The sequence below is a fragment of the Peromyscus maniculatus genome, chromosome 12, assembly GCF_049852395.1.
Source record: "Peromyscus maniculatus bairdii isolate BWxNUB_F1_BW_parent chromosome 12, HU_Pman_BW_mat_3.1, whole genome shotgun sequence".
NCBI classification, from domain to species: domain Eukaryota; kingdom Metazoa; phylum Chordata; class Mammalia; order Rodentia; family Cricetidae; genus Peromyscus; species Peromyscus maniculatus.
Window position 1 is genome coordinate 75,189,460 of NC_134863.1, and position 23,813 is coordinate 75,213,272.

The 23,813-nt window shown below is 37.4% G+C and overlaps 1 long non-coding RNA gene across 2 annotated transcripts in view; it reads left to right on the forward strand.

The window, feature by feature from the left end:
* Positions 1-23,813, forward strand: part of LOC143268155 (uncharacterized) — a 90,712-nt gene that overhangs the window by 30,809 nt on the left and 36,090 nt on the right. For both annotated transcript variants that reach the window (XR_013043841.1, XR_013043842.1), the window contains exon 4: positions 14,752-15,085. This is a non-coding gene — a long non-coding RNA (uncharacterized LOC143268155). The remainder of the gene's footprint in view (positions 1-14,751; positions 15,086-23,813) is intronic.

Consider the following 23,813-nt stretch of genomic DNA (forward strand, 5'->3'; position numbering starts at 1 on the left):
CTACTTAAGCCCGGTTTCCCAGATAGTTGGAAAAACAGTTAATCCATGTGAAGCATTGGTGTGCACAGAGACAAAGTACTGATTAGTGGATTCTGGGTGACAAGAAAATATACATGTAATCATCCACAAATTATAGAGTTTATTAATAGTATAACTGTACTCATATAATATATGCCAAATATTAATCATGATAATAGAAGCCACATAGTTATAATTATATTAACCATGTAATTTCTATGTAGAGATCACTCAGTGATCTGCTCTTTTAAAACAATTTTATCTGTTTAGTTTATTGCTTGTTTGCACTACTGAATATAGAAGCCTACAATAACCCCTGATTCATTTAGAACAATGATTCTCAACCTGTGAGTTGCAAACCCTTTGGGTTAAACAACTCTGTCACAGGGGTCACCTAAGACCATTGGAAAACACATATATTTACATATATCTTTATTATGGTTCACAACAGTAGCAAAATTACAATTACAAAGTAACATCAAAAATAATTTTATGGTGGGGGTCACCACAGTATAAGTAACTGTATGATTGGGTCACAGCATTAGGACAGTTGAGAACCACTGCTTTAGAATGTTGCAAACAAAAGTATTATATAGGATCAACTAGTCTAGTGACTCACTGCATCGTTACTCACTATATTAAAGAAATTTTCAAATGATTGCTTTTGCAATATATGGATCTAAAAATATATAAATTTACATATAAGATTTTACTAATATCTTTATTTCTTTTTAAATGTTTGAGAATTCTATACAGTTTATTTTTATCATATTGTTTTCTTCCCCCAACTCTTTCCAAATACTCTCCCTACCCACATATATTTTATTTCATATATTTTATTTCTCTTTAAAAACAAAGCCATTAAAAATCATGGAGTTCAGTTTGTGTTGGCCAAGTTCTCTGGATCATGGGGCCTGCTGATTTCTCTCTTGATCTTCTCTGTGTCCTTTTTCTTTGGTAAAGCCTCTGATGACTGGATTGCATTAAAGTTAACTTTCCATGCATACAAGATCTGTCTTAGGCAGTCAACTTATAATGAGAGAAGGTTTTCTTTAACACAGTTGCTTTTTGGTGTGTGGAAAGGCAAGCATATCATGGTGGGGAGAACGTGGTAGAGACAGGTCTCTTATTTCATGGTAGTCAGGGATCAGAAAAAAGACAACGAGTTTGGGGTCTTACAATCTGTGTCAGGAATGCATGCCCTTAGTAGACAGTTGAAAGCATTATGTCCAATCTCTTATGCTGTTTCCCTTACTTCTAATAATTCCACAAGCTGGAAATTCACCCTGTAACACACAGTAGTTTGGGGAAAGTGGTAAATGGAGGAAGCCTGGAGTGAAAATGTAAAGAGCCAATGAAATCCTCAGTGAATATTGACTTCAACACTGCTATGTCAAGGAGGAAAGACTCAGATCATGGGAAACTGCAAAGCCTTCCCCATGTGGATCAGGCTCAGAATTGGCAAAGCCTTTCTTTGATCCCAGCGCAATTATTAGCAGTGTATGCAAGGACTTGAAATCACAAGTTTCTCCTCCTAGATGTTTCCAGCTTTCCTACAGGTACTGACTCTTCCCCTCTGTGCCATACACTGTAAACAAGCTGAGGTTCCAGGTCACTGTGTGGTTGGTATGGCTCCCTCAGAGCTTGCACAGCCCACTGACCCAAGGTTTTCTGTGTCCCTGTGTTTGTCATTTCTTTACTCTGTCATTTCTGTATCTTCTCACCACCCCAGTCTGGTTTCCAGGTCTAAGCCCTATGGGCTGCCAGGGTATGGTGTAGGGGTGGTACATAGTCAAAACTGGAACTGATGATGCAAGAGATACTTATCAGGGATAGAGAAGTGCTCTGTGGTGGTAATCTAATTGTACTGAAATGTGATTTTGATTGTATGTTAATAAATAAAGTTGCCTGGGGGTCAGAGCTATTAGAGCCATAGCAAGAGTATGGCAGTGGTGGCACACGCCTTTAATCCCATAGATCTCTGTGTGTTCAGGGATATAGCCAGCATTGGAGACATATGCCTTTAAGACCTAGGGGGCTGTACATTCAGACAGTGACGAGGCAGTCACGTGTTTGGGTTTACAACCAATGAGAAGGCAGAACAATAATACTATAAAAAAGGCGTACAGACAGGAAATAGCTCTCTTTCGGGAAGCTGGGACACCGCAGGTGGAAGGGTGAGATTTTAGCTCTGAGCTCTGACCTCTCAGCTTTCTCTTTTACATTGTTTCTGTGTTTCTTATTTAATAAGACGGTTGGTTACATCTACAGTGCTCAGTGGTTTAGAAAGAACATTTATTGTTCTTTCAGAGGACACATGTTTTATTCTATACATTTACAAGGCAACTCTCAACTGTAACCCCAGTTTCAGAGGATCTGGTGCCTATTTCTGGCTTCTGTGGCCAATAGGCAAGCATATTGGGGACATAAATATATGCGGGCATTTAAGCATACGGATCATATAGATACAGCATAAACATTTAAAAAATAAGAAAAACTTAAATTTAATGGAATACTCCTGTATTAGTGATATTCTGTAGATCAATTCTAAGGTCTCTTGTTTTTAAAAACAATGGACAATGGGATTGTGCTTTAATTTTCACTTTATCATACTTTTGTTTGGCTCTCCAAGAAATGAAAAACGGGTAAAACGTGCGTGTGGTTTTTTTTCACTCCTTTCCCCTCTGAGTTGGTCACAACTTAAGAATTTATAGCCAATAAAATGATTTGATTCATCTATCCCACTTCTTTTGTATAATTAACAAAATTTCATTAATTTGTCAAATTAATGTATTCCCTATATGTCCCTGACAATCACCATTTCAATGTTCTCTACTAAGAAACAGCTTAATTAAAATGTGGGTTTGTGTGGATTATTAGGAAAACAGAAAGTGGTAAAACAATATAATTGGCATTTCTTTCTGTGGGATTTCAAGATTCCCATAGTCAGGTGAGATTATTATCTCCCCTATTCTTTCCTACATCTTGTCTTTCTTCCCATCTAGTCTTCAAGTATCAAAAAACATTTGCTTTCATGTTTTCAGAATGTTAATATTTAAAGACCCTTTAACAACCTAGATCACTGAGCCTCCCAAATGTTGGGTGTAGAAAACTCAAGATTTTTGGAATAGATGGACATTTTTTATGGTAAGGATTATATATATATATATATATATATATATATATATATATATATATATATATATATATATATATTTAACTTAATTTCACATATCAGCTATGGATTCCCCTGTCCTCCCTCCTCCCACCCCCAGCCCTCCCTCCCCAATCCATCCCCCATTCCCACCTCCTCCAAGGCAAGGATTTCTTGATCAAGCTGTCAGCATGAGTCAAATCATATCTAGCTTGAAAAATGAAAGTCTGAACATCTAACATTTAAACATAGTGAATAGCTTTAAAGTATTTCTCAGAGTGCCAGATAGGTGGGTTGGGTCTGATGTTTTCCCCAAGAAAGTTAAGGAATGGTTTAGAAACAATGGAAAGAACTAAACTGTGCTTTAGGACCAAGGCTAAGAAGCAACATTTCCCATTCACTAAATGCAGATTACATAGGATAGAAAGCTTGCTTCATGTCTTAGTGACTTTTCTACTGCTATTATAAAACACCATGACCAAGCAACTCACACACAAGAAAGCATTATTCTGAAGCGTATGATTTCAGAGGAGTAGAGATTATGATGGCAGAGCCAAGGCATGGCAGCAGCTAGCAGTTGAAGGCTCCCCTCTTGATTCACAATTTGGAGGCAGAAAGGGACGCTGGGGATGAGGGGATGACACAAGTCTTTTAAAACTGAAAGCCTGGCCCCATGACCCAGCTTTTCCAACATAGCCAAACTTCCCAAGTCTTTCTAAATAGTGACATCAACTGGAGACCAAGTACTTAAACATATGAAGCTATGGCAGCCATTCCCATCAAAGCACTAAACCATTAAAGGCTTTTTCTCTTGCTCAAGAACATTTCTTTGGGCAACTAATTCTGTGTCGACTTAGACTCTTGGAAAGTTAGTTACCAGTGCTGCTTGAGTAAGGAAAAATATGATTGGCGGGATCAGCAATGTGGACTCCTCGTAGACTCACATTTACAAGAAAAATGTATGCTTGAGGCAGGAAGCATGTTCCTGTAATCCCACCAATTGTGTGGCCGAGGCAGGTAGTTTGCCATGAGTTTGAGGCTTTCATCAAATAATGCACTCTTTAATGGGATATAGAGTGAGTCTAAGCATGTACTACAGAGCAAAACACATCTAAACAGAAAAGTATCTGAAAAGAAGGACAAGAAAAGGAAAGGAATAGGAGAGTGTGCATTAGTCTACCCAGCATATGGAGAATGAAGGTGACTCACGATCGCACCAGCCAAGGAACGATGCTCTGGCTCCTTGTTGACCTCCCCCTAATCTTCTAATGCTCAAAACCAGCAGTTTTTGGAATTAGGTGAGGGATCTAATAAGTTAAATGAGAAAGAAAATATGGAATCATGTCTGCCTATCATTTTGCATCTAAATTCACATGGAAAGTTTGCTGGAACTCTTAAGTGGCACTTGTGAGAAGGATGTCTCTAAGGGAAGAAAATCAAAATGATGATGATTGACATTGTGAGAGCTATGGTTTAAATGGTACCCTAAAATCTGTGTGCTGGTATTTCTAATTCCTCAATACAACAGTGTTGAAAGGCAAAACCTGTAAGGAGCAGCTAGGACACAAGGACTCTGCCTTGAGGAATGGATTAAGGTTGTCACAGAAGTGTATAATGAAAATAGTTTTGCAGTAAATAGATGACCTTTGGTCTTTCCATCTCCTCTCCTCTATGCTACTTGATTTCAGGCCTCTCACTGTCCTAATCAGAATTTAGCCCTTTGAATTTTGGTCTTTCTATCACTCAGAACTGTAGGAAATACATTTCCGTTCCTTATAAATTACACTGTTTCCGGTAGTTTGTTACAGCAGTATGAACTACAGTGAAAGTGGTAGTTAGAATTAGAATGAGCCTTATAGGCTCATATATTTGGTACTTGGTCTCCAGCTGGTGGAACTGTTTGGGAAGGATTAGGAGGTATGGCCTCATTGGAAGAAGTGTGTCACAAAGGGTTGAGTTTGAGATTTTAAGAGCCCATGCCATTCCCAATTAGCTAACATTCTCTCTACCTCTTTGTTTTGGATCAGAAGTAGGCTCTTAGCTACCTCTCCAGCATCATGCCCACCTTCCTGCTGCCATGCTTCCTGCCATGATGGTTATGGACTCTAGCCTTCTGAAATAATAAATCCCTAAATTAAATGCTTTCTTTTACAACATGCCTTGGTCACAGTGTTTTGTTAAAAAAAAAAAAGTAACCAAGACACTAAGACAGTGTGCATTCATTCTAATATTTAGACCAAGAATATACTTTTAATCCCATGGGGGAAAATGGATCATGCTGCTTTTATTTTAGATTTTAGAGTATTTGAAGAGATAATGGTATAGCTAATTTTCATCTAGTTGTAAAAAAGAATATAATTTTCTCTAACTAAAAAATACATGGAAAATAGAAACCCTTTTGGATATATTTCATGATTCACATTGTAACTGTACTAGTTATAGGATATGTTGCTTTGTCCTGTTAACGATTATTTCCTAGTATTGTATATGACATTAGAGGTGTATTATAATAACTCCTCCAAATAATACAAAGGATATTCTAAGTCAAAGGCAGATGTATTGTGTTCTGTACATGTCATTAATTTATAAGTCATTCAGTGTTTTGTTTTACACTTGAAATTTCATATTAATGTGAAACTTAAAATACACTTTTTCCAGGAATCTTTAATTACTTTTTTTTTGTTGTGTAGCTTGCATGCTTCATAATTTAAATGTTTCAAGTACTCACGTATATCCTGTTACAGAGCTGCCCCTCCTGTTTCTCACCTAACTGTATTTTGGCATCCCTACCCCCTTCTTGAATTTTTCCAGCTGTGCTCTTCACACTTGAATTTGAGAGGCCTGCTGCTGTTCAAGTTTCCCTTCATTGCTCTTACAGTCATTTGTGAATTCCACATCTTTCTATTTCATACTTTATCAATTTTCGTGTCAGTACTTTCATAGGTAAATTTGGGACAATAGAAATAGAAGTATTTGTTGTAACTACTTGCCTATCTGGAAATGTCTTGTCTATGTTCATAGATAGTTTGAATGGGGAGAGATTCCCTGCTCTATGAGAACAGCTGAGTTAGCTATGCCATCTTAATGAATGATCTACACATCTTGGTGATTTAACAAGAAAAATATCTTTTTTTTTTTTTAGCTGAATGTCAAATGCAGACTGGAAAAGGCGCTTTGTGTATTATAGTCCAATCAAGCTAAGTCATTACCTCAAATGCTCCTGTAATTAGCAATGCAGATAAAGGGGAACTCTGTAGAGAGGTTCTGAAAAGGCCCACCTGCAGGTGACATACATTACTTCGATTTATACATAATTGGCTAAGAAAGTCAAGTGGCCATATTTTTTTAATAAGCCAAGTGCAGTGAGCATGACACATTATGTACTTTCTACCCAGAGGTGACATAAAAGATTGCCACTCACACTTTACTGTCCAAATAGCCATTTTGTGCCAATAGCACACATGTGTCATTAACACGTATGGAATTACATGCATATGGAAGTGCAGTTTGACATCACAGGTTTAGTAGAGAATGAGATCATTCACGGGTAGTGACTTCAATATATATTACCCTGGGATTTCCAGCTCTCATTCCATTGTGTTTGACCATCTTGACTCTAAGGTGTTTTCCTGTTGGGATGCATCTATTGACAGGGGAGGAGTTTGGAAATTTTTTTTTTTTCTGTATCTGATGCTATAAAATTCATGATAATGTGGCTGTGAGTCTACTAAAATTTACTTTATGTTTGGTGTTAAATGGGACACAGAAGACCAAATATTATCCAAATTCAGAGTGCATTTTAAAATTATTTCTCTGATAGTTACCTTTTTTCATTTTCATGTATTCTTGCAATTGTGTTCATGTGAAGTAGAAACAGGTCATTCAGAACCATGTATGTGATATAAGAAGAATTCAATATGAAAGAAGAATTTATGTACTCAGATGAAGAAGAAGAGAGATCTACCTCAGAGGCAGTAACAGGCCCCAAAGAAGAGATAAAATATTAGGAAGCAGTTATATGGTCTTACTTTCTCAACCAGTCTACTGTGCTTTTTAACGTTTACCACCCTTTTCATGGAAATGTTTTAATTCTGATTTTAGAGTGGGTACAGGATTGAAAAAATATTATTTTAAAACTCAAATAAACAAGTATATAAATGTCAATTTTTTTATGGAACATAATTATCTTTAAGCATGAAAATCCAAGAATTGTGTTAAAGTTGTTTATTAGCTATGAACTGTGTGAACTGAGAATATTTCAATCTAAGTTTGTGCTAATAAGGATTCTCTAGAGGAAAAGAATTTATCTTTCTATATATCTTTTTCTGTCTGCCTATTGTCTGTCACTTTCTCTCTTATCTATCAATCTACCATATCTATCTATCTATCTATCTATCTATCTATCTATCTATCTATCTATCTATCTATCTATCTATCATCTAGCTAGCTAGCTATCAATCATCTATGTATCTATTTATCTACCCATCAATCATCTATTTCTCTGTCTACCTTATACATATAATATACCTACATATATTGCAAAGGGCTATTTATCTGTCTACCTTATACATATAATATACATACATATATTGCAAAGGGAATTTATTAGTTTAGCATCAAGATATGAGGCTGGATAGTCCAGCAATGGTGATTTGAATGATAGAGATACAGAAAACACAATAGCTTCTCAGTTCAGGAAGCTGACAGTCTGCAAAGCCCATTTTATTATGAAGGACTGGAAGCTCTCTAGAAAATGGCTGATGTGATTTTGTGTTGAAACCCTAAAGAAGTTGCAATATAATGTTCCCAGGCTATGTAAGCACCAACAGCCACACTTACTCAGGAAGTAAGGACCTTCCACATGATTTCTGGTTTCTGGATTCCTCTTCTCTAAATTTTATTTTATTTTATTTTATTTTATTTTATTTATTTATTTATTTATTTATTTATTTATGTATTTACTTATGTATGTATGTATGTATGTATGTATGTATTGAGACGGGGTTTCTCTGTGTGACCCTGGGTATACTGGAACTCACTCTGCAAAATAGGCTGCCTCGAACTCAGAGATGCTGGCCTACCTCTGCCTCCTGAGTGTTAGGATTAAAGTATGCACCCCCCTTAATGTTTATTCTTATCTGAACCCCTAGAATTCTAATGTTGCCACTCATATGAAGTTCCTACTCCACGTGTCAATCTTCTTATCTTTATTAGGTTCAGGAAACATAGAATAGAGCAAAATGCCAGAGATGTGTTGGAAAAATTTTTACACATACTTCTCTAGTGCTCCACATCTTCATCTAGTCACAATGATAATCAAGACCAGATAATCAAGACAGTATACTAAAGTGTAAGAAATTTTATTCCTTTATTAAGAAATCAAGAAATGATGGAGCCAAGGATGGTTTTACAAACTCAGTACTACCAGGAAGTACAGATCTCACGGAACATCTCATTTCATCGTCCATAGGAGGTATAGTTTCCTATTGGGTGTGTACTACATATAGTAATGCTACTACTTCTCTGGTTTGCTGCAGTAATAATGTGACAAAATAAAATGACAAATACATTTTCAAGGAATATAAATTATGAGCTTACTCCCAGGGTTTCTGCTTACAGGAAAAATTGGATCATTTGGCTGTATCATGTATTGCCCCAGACCAAATGAAACCCAACTTAATACAGTACCCTAGTGATGCTCGGATCTGATACATACATGAGAAACAGGATATGCATCCTTCATCTCTACTTCCTTTACCAGTGGCCACTTGTCAAGTCTTTTTCAGCATCAGTAAGGAGGTGTCATTTACCCCTTTGGGATCCATGGTTTTGCATAAATGTTAATATCAAAGTGCCAAATTCTATCGCACACTTCAGATGATAGAATTGAAAGAGGGTCCAGCTTCATTGTGTTCCAGGAATCAGTGCCAGGAATGAGAGCCAAGTACAGCTGGACTGAAATGAAGGAAATTCTATTCTTAGGGAAGCTTAGCAGCCACCAAGGTCCAGAGCACAGAGTTGAAAAGAGTGCCACAGACATGGTTGCAAAAGTTACATAACACATTTCTTCCAACATATTATCTCTGAGTTTTTGAATAATTTTCTGCCTTCCTGCTTGTATTTACTTAAAATGAATATAAGCAACAGCTTTTATTCTTCTTCCAGTTTAGAATTATAGAAGATAGATCAACCCGTAACGCAAGACTAGGTCAGTTAATACCACAGTGAGAAGTGGTGATCACCACACTGAGTAGTTATGCTGTACTTTATTCTATATGTTCATGTTAGAATTCATCCTATTCCAAGAAGTGCTGTTTTTTGTTTGCTTGTTTGTTTGTTTTTGAGCTTTTGCCTTTAACAAGAAAGGCAAGTGGACCTCTTGAGTATCTCAGACCAAGCAGATGCTGTAATCATCTTTATCACCTGCCTCTCAGCACCACTTACTAGGCTTCTTTCTGTTTTCTTCTCTTTCTTTGTGGTCATATTTGCCAGAAGCTTAAGAAATTAAATGGTTCATTTGCTACACACATCAGCGACAATCTTCAGAGGACAAAAGAAAGAAGTACATTTTACCCTAAAATTTCCATACATTTCTTTGTTGACTTTTGCTGTGTTGAGAGTAAGTCCTTTGTGGAGCAACATCAATAAATGTAATAAGCAATTTACTATCAGCAGTTTTGTATTTTGTATAAGGTAGTTTAGAGAAGGCAGGGGGAGAGAAAATCAGCATATACCAAAGTTGGTTTCCTGTGATTGGCAGAGTAATGCTCCCAGCAAACACATCCATGGGATGAACAGTGTGGCATCTGTGAATCTGTTACATTACATTGCAACAGAAATTGAGGCTGTATTTGTAGTGAAGGTTGCTAATTAGCTCACTTTAAATAGGGATTTCCTTTTCATGAATTGTCTTTGGGAGGCAATATCATTGGGGGCATATTCATTAGTCCCCACTCCTAAATGAGAAACTCTCGACAGCTTCTGAGGAGATTCTGAGGGAGGGAGAGTCTCTGTTCTTTAAGAATGTCTCTCCTGGTAAGTCAAACAGGCTTCAGTGGATTGCCTCAGAACGAGAAGTATGTGAACAGCACAGACTGGAGTTCAGAGGTTATTAAATTTTAAAAATTAACAATAAGTTAGGAGGGTAGAGTAATAAGGTTCAGCCTTGGAAGAGCTAAGAAGATCAGAGCCAGTATGATTAAAATACTTTGCATGAAATTATCAATGAATAAAATATTTATAAAAATAAATAAAGTGATGCTTACTGAGGAGACAGAGAGACACTGACAGAAACAGAGAGAGGGACATAGATGAGTGCATTTTCTTAAACTTGAGAGTAGCACTGAAATATGACAGCTACTATTTTTTGTAAAAGATAAAACTGACTCCAAGGAGACAATCAGAACAAGCATCTTATAAAGTTTCCAGGAGGGTTATAGAATACCAGAAGCAATGTCTGACACATGAGAAGTGACCACAAATGGGAACGGAGATGATCTCTTCAGAGTGCAGACAGCACAGTTTAGTCTATTATCTGAGACAGCACAGTTCCTTCAGTGTGCTTTAGAATACACCATCTCACTGCACTTCTCAGAGTTTGGAATCTGTATTCTGTTTACTTGGCATCAAATCCTGCTCCAGTTACTTTCTAACTGTGGAGGATTGCTACTTTAAGGCTTTCAGATACAGTAAATGTTGTTTTCATTTCTCTTGGTTATAGAATATATAAATATATGTCACACACATGTAACATGTGTGGCATATTTATATACATACAATTATGTATATGTCAGCATCTACTTAGGAAAGTGAACATTCAGATAAGTATTGTACTAACTTTTAATCGAACACAAAATGGGAGATCTGAGAAACCAAACAAGAGGTGTTGAGATGTCTCAGAGGACAACAGAATTAGGTAGCTGATATAATTTTTAAGGAAGGGCAATGTGGGAAGATTCTGGTCTGGCCCGTGTGGGGTGTTCCACGGGGAACACCAAGTCTGTATCCATGGAGACCTGATGATTTAAAGGAGATTACTGCTATCCAAAACCAACAGAAAGAGAAAAGTCTCAACTTCAGCTTTCCTGCTGCCCTCTAATCTCACACCAGCGCCTTCTCTTGGTTGAACTTGGCCAGATACCAGCTAAAGCAAGTACCTAGGGAATTGAACCCTGCTGTCAAATAGAGCAGGGTGACAGACAGGGGCAGACTTGTGAGCCAACAACAAATGCTTTGATGTATGGATGAAAGTCTATCCCTTAGTTGTTGCCTGTTTGTAGAGCTTGGGCATCTAAGCCCTGTGAAACATTTACATGGTAGTATATGTGTGATTGACACATGTTATGTATCCAATTGATGTTTGTTATTGCTTTAACTTCGCATAGCTAAAGTGATGGAAGCAATGGCTGAACCTTCCCCTGTCAGCTAGGAATTGTGAAAACTCCTAAATTTTCAAGTCTATTACCATTTCCTCTGGTGAGCTATAGAAGGTCCCAAAATGTTTGAAGTATGGACCAGGCAGAACTTGATGTTGGGGGCACCAAACTGACATAGGGTAACAAATTTATACACACCTTTTTTTTTTTTTTTTTTTTTTTTGCTTTGCTCAACTGTGTTGTTTTGCTTTGAATGCAGGTTAGTGAACTGTACAAATAACATTTAGATTATCCTTTGAAGAAAATTTAATAATAACAATAATAATAAATTTTTGACTGCCTCCTGATTTTATTTAAGAAACTAGTCTAGTATATTGTCGGAATGGAAAAATCTAAGGCCTTGTCAGGTGAAATACACATGTCAGCCATTGGTGGAATGTTTCATTTTTTATTATGTTACACATATGAGCTTAGTGCTTCCATTAAAGAAAAATCCTACTGTGGTGGCCATTGGTGTCACTGTACTTCCTTTGTTTATAAAATACTAGCTTTTTCATTTTTGAGAATCTCCTCATTTCAGATAACAGAAAGTTCTTTGTAGCAGGAATCTTAAAAGTTCTTATTAATAAAATCAAACCTAGGCCAGTTATTGGGGTGAATACTGGAAGGTCAGAGAGACAGAACAAGCCACAGCTATCTCACCTTGCCAGTTCCTCAGCTGGTCCTGTTTCCTCAGACTGGAAGCCTCTGAGTCCTCATCCAGAATGAATCTCAGCTGAATTGTGTTGCTCCAAAGCCTGAAAGCTTAACCAGCCAAATGCTTAACCAGCCACATGCTTAACCAGCCAAATGCTTCTTGTTTCTGGTCCTCACGCCTTATATATCTTTCTGCTTTCTACCACCACTCTCTGGGATTAAAGGCTTGCTTTCTGGGATCAAAGGCATGTGTCACCATGCTTGGCTGTTTCCAATGTGGCCTTGAACTCACAGAGATCCAGAGGGATTTCTGCCTCTGGAATGCTAGGATTAAAGGTGTGTGCTATCCCTGCCTAACTAGTGGCCTTTCTGTTCTCTGACTCCAGATAAGTTTATTAAGGTACACAATATTTTGGGGAACACAATACCACCACAGTTCTTGAATTTGTTCTCTGACTTCTCTCACCCTGTTCTTTAATTTCCACTGAGCTGCAAACCTAATAGCGTTACTCAATGGACATTATTTTCCCAAAGGAAACATCAGATCCAGAGTGTAGCACTCTTTGTGCTACCCTTACACATTTCGCTCTTGTAATTCATATCTTGATGAATAACATTATCTTCCCCTTTCCCAAATCAGAAATGATCCTAATGCTCCTTGCTTACTTCCTCTAGCTTCCTCCCTGATTCCAACTAAATAGTTACTTGCTGTGGATATCGCTCTATATAAATAAAACACTGGTGGCCAGTGACCAGACAGGAAGTATAGGCGGGACAAGGAGAGAGGAGAATTGGGGAAACAGGAAGAAGGGTGAGAGACACTGCAGCCACTGCCAGGACAAGCAGTATGTAAAGATGCCGGTAAGCCACAAGCAACGTGGCAAGGTATAGATTTATAGAAATGGGTTAATTTAAGATATAAGAACAGTTAACAAGAAGCCTGCCACGGCCATACAGTTTATAAGTAATATAAGCGTCTGAGTGATTATTTTATACGTGGATTGTGGGACTACGGGGCTTGGTGGAACCTGGAGGGAAGCCCTCCAGCAACAGTTACTAAGTGATAAGTTCATCCTATTAAAAAGCCTCTTATCTACTTCATAACCTTAGTCTAATAGCTGTTTTTTGTATGTTCATTTTGTTGTGTTATGTTTTATTTTGTCTCATGTTAACACTTGGCCATACGACTTTCTAAAGTTCCTATATGATTTCTGATTCTTGCCACATCTAGCTATCACTTGCAGTAAATCATATTTTTCATGCTTAAAAATATTTGTTGCCTATAAATTCAAATATAATTCCACCCCATATAGTGAATATGCAAGGTTGATGGAATCTGTCATCAGTCCTCTCTCTAGCATTAGACCTTGCGTGGACCTTCATGTCAGCAATATGAAAACAATATTAATGCTCCAGGTTAGCATCATTTCTGGAAGAATACCTTTTTAAAGTTTCAATTTTATGTGTATAATTTATTTTTCCTTTTAATATAGATGTGATCACAAAGTGGTCACTTCTGACTTATGCGTCTTAAGGGTTATTTAGCAGTATGTCCTTTCACTTAGTAAATTTAGGTCTCCATGTGCCTAGAACTGTAGTTTCCAATATGTCCTCTATGGACACATGTTTCTTGGAGAGAGAGAGGGAGAAGGAGAGGGAGAGGGAGAGGGAGAGAGAGACAGAGACAGAGACAGAGGATGAGGAGGATATAAAGGTATTTTTTTATTAGAAATTAGTTCCACTGATCCAATGAAGGGTGAGAATTCACACAATCAGCCATTTCCAAATGAAACATTCAAGAAATCCACTGCTATAGTTATAACCTAAGTTCAGAAACGAATGCTAGGGTTGCCAGTGGTGAGTTCCATCCTGACAGCAGAAGATGGATGTTCATCTCTAGTAGGCAAAGAGTGGATTGTCTGTTTACCTGCCTTCTTGTTTATTCAGGACCCTCAAAAGATTGAATGTTACCCATCCACATTGGGAAGGATGATATGTTTTATCACTTTACCAGTCCTTCCTGGAAAACCATTCACCCACCCACCCATCCATGCATGATGCTCAATTATACATAAGAGTACTTCATAACTGAGACCTCATCAAATGTCAAGTTGACACAAAACAGTAACCATCCCGGTGTAAATACAAAAATAATCTTTAAAGGGGGTCAATATGCATACTTCTGGAGAGAACAAAAGAATGGGGAAGGAGTGTCCATTCTTTGCCATAAACCTTCCTGTAGATGTTCTAGGGTTAACAAAAGGACATGTTCATGAGCAAACATATTAGTAAGCAAATTGTGTGCATATGTGTGCAGAAACCCTTTACAACTAGAGAGTCTGATAGTTGAATCAGGGCAGAATCAGCAGATCATGTCTATACGTGCCAGATTTAGCAGTTTTGGTAAAAGAGAGTGCTATCCTCAGGCTTTAGAAAGAATTCAGTTTTGCTTTCCAACGTCGCTTGGTAGGAAAATAAAATAAAAATATTTTGTTTATACTTTCGCAGTGACCAACTATGAACCAGAATTGGCATGACACATCTATAATCACAGCATTTTTTTTATCAAGCCGAAGACAAGAAGATGACAAATTCTAGGCACTCCTGGACTACATTGAGTTCATGAGTTCAAGGTCAGCCTGGGCAACTTAACAAGGACTGTGTGAAAACAAAAAGTAAAACAAAACAAAGCAAAGAAAAAGAACCTTCTCATGTAGCTCAATGAAGTGAAGCAAGCCCTGGATTAAAACTCAGAACCACAAAAACCAGAAGGAAATGTGACTTCTACAAGTTTCACAACTTATCATTTTGAAAGTTTTTAAATGTCTATCTAAATGACAAGGTAAGACCATAAATTTGTTCCCAGTTACCTATCATCAAGTAAGAAAAGTCAATGTGTGTGCTTTATGTGTGTGAGGCATTTTCATAAGACACTAATGAATTTCTTTGGTCTGTATTCACACAGGAAGGGAATGGACTCTCTCCCTCTCCTCCCTCCCTCCCCCTGTAGATATGGATGAAGTTAAAGCTCCAGAAAGAATAATTTGCTCTTCCTTGTATGTGTATCTTCGTGTGTGTGTGTGTGTGTGTGTGTGTGTGTGAAGGCCAGAGGTCAACACTGGTATTTTCCTTAACTGCTCTCCACCTTATTTTTTTTGACACAGGGCCTCTTACTGAACCTAGACCTCACTAATTTGGCTAGTCTGGTTGGGCATTTAGCCCCAGGGATCCCCCTCTCTACCTCTACTACCAGTGGTAGTGTTACAGTGGTAGGTTACACTGCATGCCTGGCTTTTATGTGCGTGCTGAGGTTCCGAATTCGGGTCTTCATGTCCACATTGTATAACCTTTCTAACTGACTCACCGCCTCAGTCTCAACATTTGTTTTCCACAGCTATACCGTAACAACTCTTACAAATAAGTGATTTTACCCACAGTCACCCTTTTTTAAGAGTGTGATGTTTATTTCATTGATAAAGATGTCATTATCAGATAATAATACCAAACTAAGTACCTTTCACATAATTCTTAAATGTTTTATTCTTTGAAAATGGATTAGATTTTCTTTCCATATACTAAAATTTAATTGGGGCCAAACTTAACAAACTAAGTGGAGAAGTGAAATAAACTAAACTAATGGAGAACTCACTTGGGAAATTTATTTTGCTAAATGTGTGATGGTATGTTTTGTGGTTAATAAATTTGCTTAGAAGATAATTCCCAAATACTCATTCACCCCTATATACTTGTTCAAAACCCCCAATTTCATACTATGGAACATGTACACAGCAGTACAGGATCACAGATGTCATGGTTTTTCATTAGAGAAACAATGTACCGGAGGCCCAGATTCTTTTTTTTTTTCTTTTTTTTTTTTTTTTTTTTTTCTCTTTTTTATTTACCTTGCCAAACTTTGGTAAAAGTTTGGTAAAAGTTTTGGTAAAAGAGAGTGCTATCCTCAGGCTTTAGAAAGAATTCAGTTTTGCTTTCCAACGTCGCTTGGTAGGAAAATAAAATAAAAATATTTTGTTTATACTTTCGCAGTGACCAACTACAGTGCTGTATTCTGGAGAGCAAACCCTGCTCATATGTGCTGTCCTCTACACTCATTAGCACAAAGTATTTTTGGGGCTTGTCACTCATCAATCAGGACAAGCTCACTGCTGTGAAAAATCCATTTGGACAGGCATAAAAATATTCTATGTTTTTCAACCAAAATTATCTTAAAATATTTGGAATGTATTATTATTTCCCCCTCAGTTGTATACATACCTTAAAAGGAAAGAAATTGTGTTCAAGAGAATATTTCTCAGCATCTGGGCCTCCCACTTACAGACAGTTTCCAAAGTTCTCCAAAGAAATAGCTTCTGTGCTGTTGGGTTTTAAGGCAAACTCTTAGTTTGTAAAGACATATAATTCCGTTTGTTCCTCAGAATGTGGCCACTTGACATGGAAGTGCCTCTAGATCCTCTCTCCTGCTTTATGCCTATAAGGTTAACCTTTTGGACTTATTCAAATGGATTATTGCTTTGTTGTTAGTGTGCTTTCTTTTTTAACATGCAGGGCATCTCATACCTTTTCACACGCTGGGATCACAACTAAACAAGTGTTGTACCACAAGGTACAGTTCTCGCCTGAGATAATTGCTGTAGACAGTAAAACTGAATGCATTTTCACATATAATCTGTAACAGTAAGGCAAAAATCCCTCTGACGGTGTCATTCTTAGTTCCTGCAGACAGCCAACCTTGGCCATGAACTACAACAGTGGCACTCCCCTTAGGCTCAAGGATACAGTCTTTTGATGTGGATTTTGAATTGGCCATACACTGTAGTCATAACATTTCAACTCCTAAAAGTCTTTCCCTCCCTCACTCCCTCCTTCCTCCAACCCCATTTCTCTGGAGAATCATGACTAGTATAGACTTATAAGACCTTTTATATTTTAACGGTATCTTGCTTCTGAAGAAACACATAAATCAAAAAAGACTTGGTAAGTCACCCAGGCATGATTGAACACTCCTTCAATCCTAGGATTTGAGAGGTAGAAACAGGCAGATCTTTGAAAGTTTGAGGTTAGCCTGGTCTACACAGCACATTCTAGGTTGGCAAGAACTGCATGGTGAGACTGTGCTTTCCCCAACTCCTTCTTCAAAGGCATCATAAGTAAACAATGAGGTATAAGGATAACTTATTGGGTATCTTCTAATATTTGATGTTTTACTTGGTGACTCAGAAATTATGTAGATTGATTTAGTTTATATCCTTTCCAATGCATATGCTCAACAACAAACATTGCATGAATTGCTGTTACATGTCAGAGATATGTTATCTGCAGTTTCCATGAGTAATTCTCTGGTGAAAAGATATGTACCTGAGTTGTCATGATAATCCTTACAAATAGCACTGGTCAAGCTTTAACTAATGACTGGGAACCATGCTATGGTTTTCTCACAGGTTGTTATTTACACTCCACAGAAATTCCATGAGAAGATGCTGCTACTACATTTTACAACTTTACAAATGGGCAAATAAGACTCACAGAAATTAAACAGTTTGTGTTCAAGTAGTTGGTTAGTATTAGAGCCAAGATTCTGAAGCCTCTGGGCCACTTTGATGTCGGCTGGGAGAGCGGGGACATAGGAGGAGGGCTAAGCCATTAAAGATGAATTGAGTTTTTGGTGAGATCATCTTTGATCTGAGCAGCTGGAGTAAAATGGGGAGGGCAGATTAACTAGTCAGGGGCTAAAAATGACTTTAATTTCTATACCATCTTATGGGATAAAAAGTGATGCAAACCTAGCTCAGAGACACATTTTATGATCTAATTTGGGTTTTATAAAATAACTCTGGCAGGAAGAGGGAGGAAAACTTGGAGAGAAACTGGACAGAATCACAAGTGGAGAAATTCACAGCCATCTGGGAAAAGTGGAGTACAGGCAGCACAGAGTCTGTGGGGCTGGGAGGAGGAGGAGACACTGGGTGAAGAGTCAGGTGTCCACGGTCACACACTGGCTTAGAAATATTCAAGAGAGAGAAGAACTTCAGAGGATTCCTATCATCCCTTACCATTTTAGAGCTTTATAATGTGGCCAGGGAATGATAAGGTCATGCTGTGACAGTGATTAGGGATAAAGTATAGTCTGCTGAGGGACAAAGGGACAAGATCACAGAAAACAAACCTATTTTACTTGGTGACCTCTGAAACTCAAAGCTTTTTATCTCTTTTGTGTTGACTATGTTCTGCTAAGAACTCCTGGGCATTGAGATGGAGAGGCCATTTGTCTGTTGCTTATATAAATGCAGACTTCAGAAAACAAAAGCCATGCTGGGCATCTGTGTGAGAATGATGGGAATTCTGGAGGTGGCTGTGGCATTTGAGAGAAAAGTGAGGCCAAGAAGGGAATGGAAAGAATGGAAGACCCCACAGCAGAGTCATGGTGTACTCAAATATTTAAGACTGGCAAAGAGAAAGAAGAAACGAAGAAGACAGAGCAAGAGTGAGAGCTCTCTGATATGTTTAATCGTGACCGAGTTATGAAAATAAAATGCAGTTAACAGACTGCTGATGCAGTAAGCTGGTTCAAAGAGAAATGATTGTAATTTCTGAAAAATGGAAGTAGACAGGATTCAGAGGGAAAGTGAAGGACTTACTATGCATGGGCAAGGATGCTATTCTTTCCTTCTGTATTTAAACTTGATTTAAATATTTAAAATGATGATAACTAGCCATGAGCACTTTACTAAATTTGCTTTTATCTTTGCTTTGAATCTTACCCCTGTGAATGATCATCTACTATATTGTCAGTATTGCCATTAATGACTGTATTGTCATTATTATGGCTCAACCTTAGAACAGCTTGCAGGGTTATGTTGGTTGTCTTTCAAGTTTTATTTCTATATACATAGTTAATAGTTCATTTTGGTGATGATAGAGTAGTCTGTCAGCCAACGTCTTTCCACCAAATTCATATAGATTCTTTTCACATGGAGCTGTTTCAATTGATAAAGAGCTTCTTTTTCTCTTAAATTTTTCCCAACTGCTCAGCACTTTGGAACCGCCACATGCACGAAACAAGTGACTTCTCTGACACTGGACAGTGAATGGCTGTACTTTCTCACACATTCTTGGTCCATGTGTTGTGCTTCCTTGGCAGGGCCCATGACCTACCAATGACTGTGGGAAATTCAATACATTGGAAAAAAAAAAAAAACACAAAGATGTTCATTATTCGTTAGTCTACACTCTACATTTTCCTTCTCTTCTCGTGGGATTGTTTCACAATGGGTAAATTTAGTGGTCAGAGTTCAACACAAATGCTTTTTGGCAGAGAAGCCCAACATACAGAAACTCCTTCAGCAGAGCTGGCTTTCACCCTGCTATTCACTAATAGGCACAGGAATCATGAACTTCCCTACATAATCGTAATATGTCAGCATTATAAAAGAAAGACTCCTTTGGCTCTACAAGACATTTCAGGTGAATCTACAGGTTGCTTATAAAATTTCTATATTTGAGAGATCAGAGATTGAACAAAATAATTTAACGAAAATAGCAGAAAGTGATATCCCAGTGTGCCAACTTCAGTTTTAGTATTTTACTATGGATATTGTTTTAGATTCATGCATTAGACGATTATAATCCATACTTGAATACCATGTATTAATGCTAATATGGTTTGGAATAGTAGAAAGTGTATTTTTATATTTAACAAAGTTAAGTTACAAAAGGAACCATCACTGAGGTTGTCCTCTCTTCCTCCCCCCCCCCGTCTCTCTCTCTCTCTCTCTCTCTCTCTCTCTCTCTCTCTCTCTCTCTCTCTCTCTCTCTGTGTCTGTCTGTCTGTCTGTCTACCTTTCTGTCTTTTCCTTTTATCTTTCCTTTTGTCTTTCTGTCTTGTCTTCCTTTCCCTCCCTCCCTCTTTCCCTCCCTCCTTTCTTTCTTTCTTTCTTTCTTTCTTTCTTTCTTTCTTTCTTTCTTTCTTTCTTTCTTTCTTTCTTCCTTCCTTCCTTCCTTCCTTCCTTCCTTCCTTCCTTCCTTCCTTCCTTCCTTCCTTCCTTCTTTCTTTCTTTCTTTCTTTCTTTCTTTCTTTCTTTCTTTCTTTCTTTCTTTCTTTCTTTCTTTCTATTTTACAAGAGTATAAAATGTTAAAGAATTAATGTCACGTCTACGTCTACTTTATACTGTATTTTTTCCTGTTGAATTCTTACAGATAATACCACACTAAGAATTTTGTGCGATATATCTTTGGTTTAAGATATAATTTCCTAGCACACAGGTGGGATAGGAAATCATTCTAACAAAATTCACTCTCAAGAGAAGTGTTGGGAACGGGATAGCATGAGATAATCTTTAAGGTCAAGGACATTGGAGATAAGAAGAAGGACTTAAGTTTTACGTTTTACTGGTTTATCAGGGAACCTTTCAAAGCTTTTCTCTCTTCATTTTCAAATTGCTGATGTGTTTCAAGCACTAGTGCCTGTCTAGGAAGTATTTAGTAAGTGGCAAGCTTTGTTCAAAATCAACATGGGACCTTAGCAGGAACTGTAGACTAGGATAGTTTCTGAGGGCAAAGGTAAAGTAGCTCATGGTTTATGTAAGATGATAGGGTAAGAGGCACAAAATAAAATTAAGAAAACCCAAGATTATCTGATGATGAGCAGAGAGTTGTATCAGAGTCCTGGTTGAAGGAATGATAAATACTGAGAATCTCTTGTTTTCTTCTCATGAGTGTGTTAACTGACCCAGGAGTATGGTAAATAGAATATGTGACACAGAGAAACAGACAGATGTAGTAAGGGAAGCAACTACCTCAAACATAACAAACTCATAGGTGCAGACAACTGACGAGTCCTTGGCAGTTGTAAGCTACACAAACATGGATCATGAGCATTATAATGGGTGTATGCTGAGATAATGCATTCACAGAGATAGCTTCTGAGATTACAATCCATATCAGGCCGCCTTGCCCTTAGAAGACACTGATGTTTAGTTTAATTCTTTGTTTGAAATTCTTAATAGTTGAATAAGAAATCCATGAATTTATTATCAAAGAGACCCATTGTAGCAGTACTAACTAGATACATGATTTTGACTGGGTTCTGCTCCAGGCTTCTACTGTACAGACCCCTGGAGACAATGTAAATGTTCTATTATTGCCCATGAGTTCCTTATGATAGGGAATTTCCTGGTCTAAAATATACCGTCATGACAAGGCCTAAAAACTCTGATTTGGTATCCCTTATTTGGGCAGGTGTATAGTCAGATGGTTATTTGGAGAGGTAAGTTCCATAAAATATGGTATCTTGTTTCCTGCTGTGAATATAACTCTCCTGCTGAGAGGGTATGTTTTTACAATGAAGTCGGATGTGGTAACAAGTGAACCAGCCTGATCTACAAGATGCTCACATGACTTGGCAGCTCTACTTAGCACACCAGTAGCACCTGTGTGACTAGTACAATTTTTATTTTAAAAGCTGGAAATGAAAAGATTAATTCTGGCTGAGTGGTCAGAAAAGCTTTTCTAAGTGCCAAAGCATGTTTCTTGCCATAGTTCACTTCTGGGTCAGCTTCCTATTAGCGGGAGAGAAAACATCTCAGCCTCTTAAATTCGCTGACTGGCTGAACAATTCATTGTCTGGCATTCTTACATGGCGTTTTCTTAAGAAACTTTTGAATAACTGCTACACCACATAAACAGGGCCTTTTCACCCTTTGCTTTGTTGTTTTGCTCGTTAGTTCTTGTGGATTGCAGAGACTGAGCCAAATAGCTCTGCACACTGAAGATTATTTTGCATGAACCAAAATTGTAGGTTTCCTCTCTATGTAGGCAAGAGCATTTCAGCCACAAGGAAATTAGGTTATGGCCACAGATCTATCACCAATATATAAGGGTCACACCAGAAATATGGAGATAAAAAGTAATCATAGTATGAAGTAGAGACACTCACAAATATGACTGTCAAAATAACTCAAAATGCAACTACTAATTTCTGTGGGACAATCAGAGTGTTTATACAAGAGAGACAGTAGGGCTGTTCTGAATTTGTTTTGTGAGTTTCCTTTATGTATCTCCCCTACTTTCTTCTCACTTACAAGAAATATCCTCTTGTGAAGAAAGAACAACTGCAACTAGATGCATTAGTTTTGAAGTAATTTTCATTTCTCCGCTTTCAATTTCTTTACATATTAGTTGAATGGACTTTGTAATCCCATTTAAGTGGTCCTTCATTGTGTTATTATAATAAGTCATCTTGACAACATCATGTAACCCAGGGCTGCAGAGGGTATAAAATTCAAAGTCTCTTGGACATTTTAACAATCAAGGTGATTAACATAAGACAAATTTTACATGGTTAAAGATGTTATCATCCTTGATAAAAATCTTAGCTGTTTTAATTTTTTTCATCTACTACAGACTAAAAGGACTTAATCCTGTCTCTATGATTTTAATGTATTCTTTATTGTATTTCATTCTATGTGGGATTTGTTTCCTAAGCAATGCTCTATACTATTTTACTGTTTTGTTACTATTACTCCAAAGGCATAAAGACAAAAACTTACATCACATTCCACCCTGTTTCTCTGGATTGCTATCATTCTGCTTTAATGAAGGTTAGTCCTCTTTCCCCAGGAAATGAGTTAAAATAATTTCAGATGACCAACTTGAAGAACACCCAAGTCAATCATTCTATGGATGGAAAGGAATAGAAACCACATTGATTTGCTAAAGCATGTGTTACAAATTGAATTAAATCCATCTCAAACTCCTATATTGAAGTCATGACCCCCTGTATTTGAAAATAAGGCTTTCACAGTGATAGAGCTAAAAACATAATGATGCAGTCTGAGCATAAATCCATTGTCACTGAGGATCTTCTACAAAAATAAAATGCAGACACACAGGAGGGAAAACATGTAAAGAGACACAAGAAGACAGCCATATGTAAGACAGGGAGAGAGATCTAGGGTCCTTTTCTTCTAGTTGTGGGAAACCAACCTTCTGAAACCTTGTTTGAACTTCTGGTGCTCACAACCATGAGGCAATGAGTTTACAATGTTTGCACCTCCCATTCTGTGCAATGGTTTTATGGCAGTCCAAAGAAAGTAATGTAGAATGCACTTATTATTTGGGACAGATCATGACTGCTCTTTTGTTTACCATTTTATTATTTTTGAGTAAATATTTCATTATGTTGAAATATCAGGTATTTTATAAGTAGATTCTCTTTTTGCATATAACTCTTTAGGTTGAGTAAGGGGGGGTGTATTGACCTCTACACGTGAAAATTTAAAATTCAGTTTAAATTTCTTAATTTTAAAAATGTGTATCATACTTGAATGGCAGTTAGATGTGTTTTCCGGTTTAGCATTTAAAGTATTTGTTTTATCATCAGTGAAAGGTATAAAAGGATCGGCCTAGAAATTAAATGTTGGGAATAAAGGCAGATAAAGCTTTCATAATTTATATAATACTTTCATTAATTAATAAATCTAAAGTGTGTGCTACAGCCTTCCACATAGGCCAGTCTGATGGTGACATTTTTACAGTTTAGGATTCTCCTTCCAAA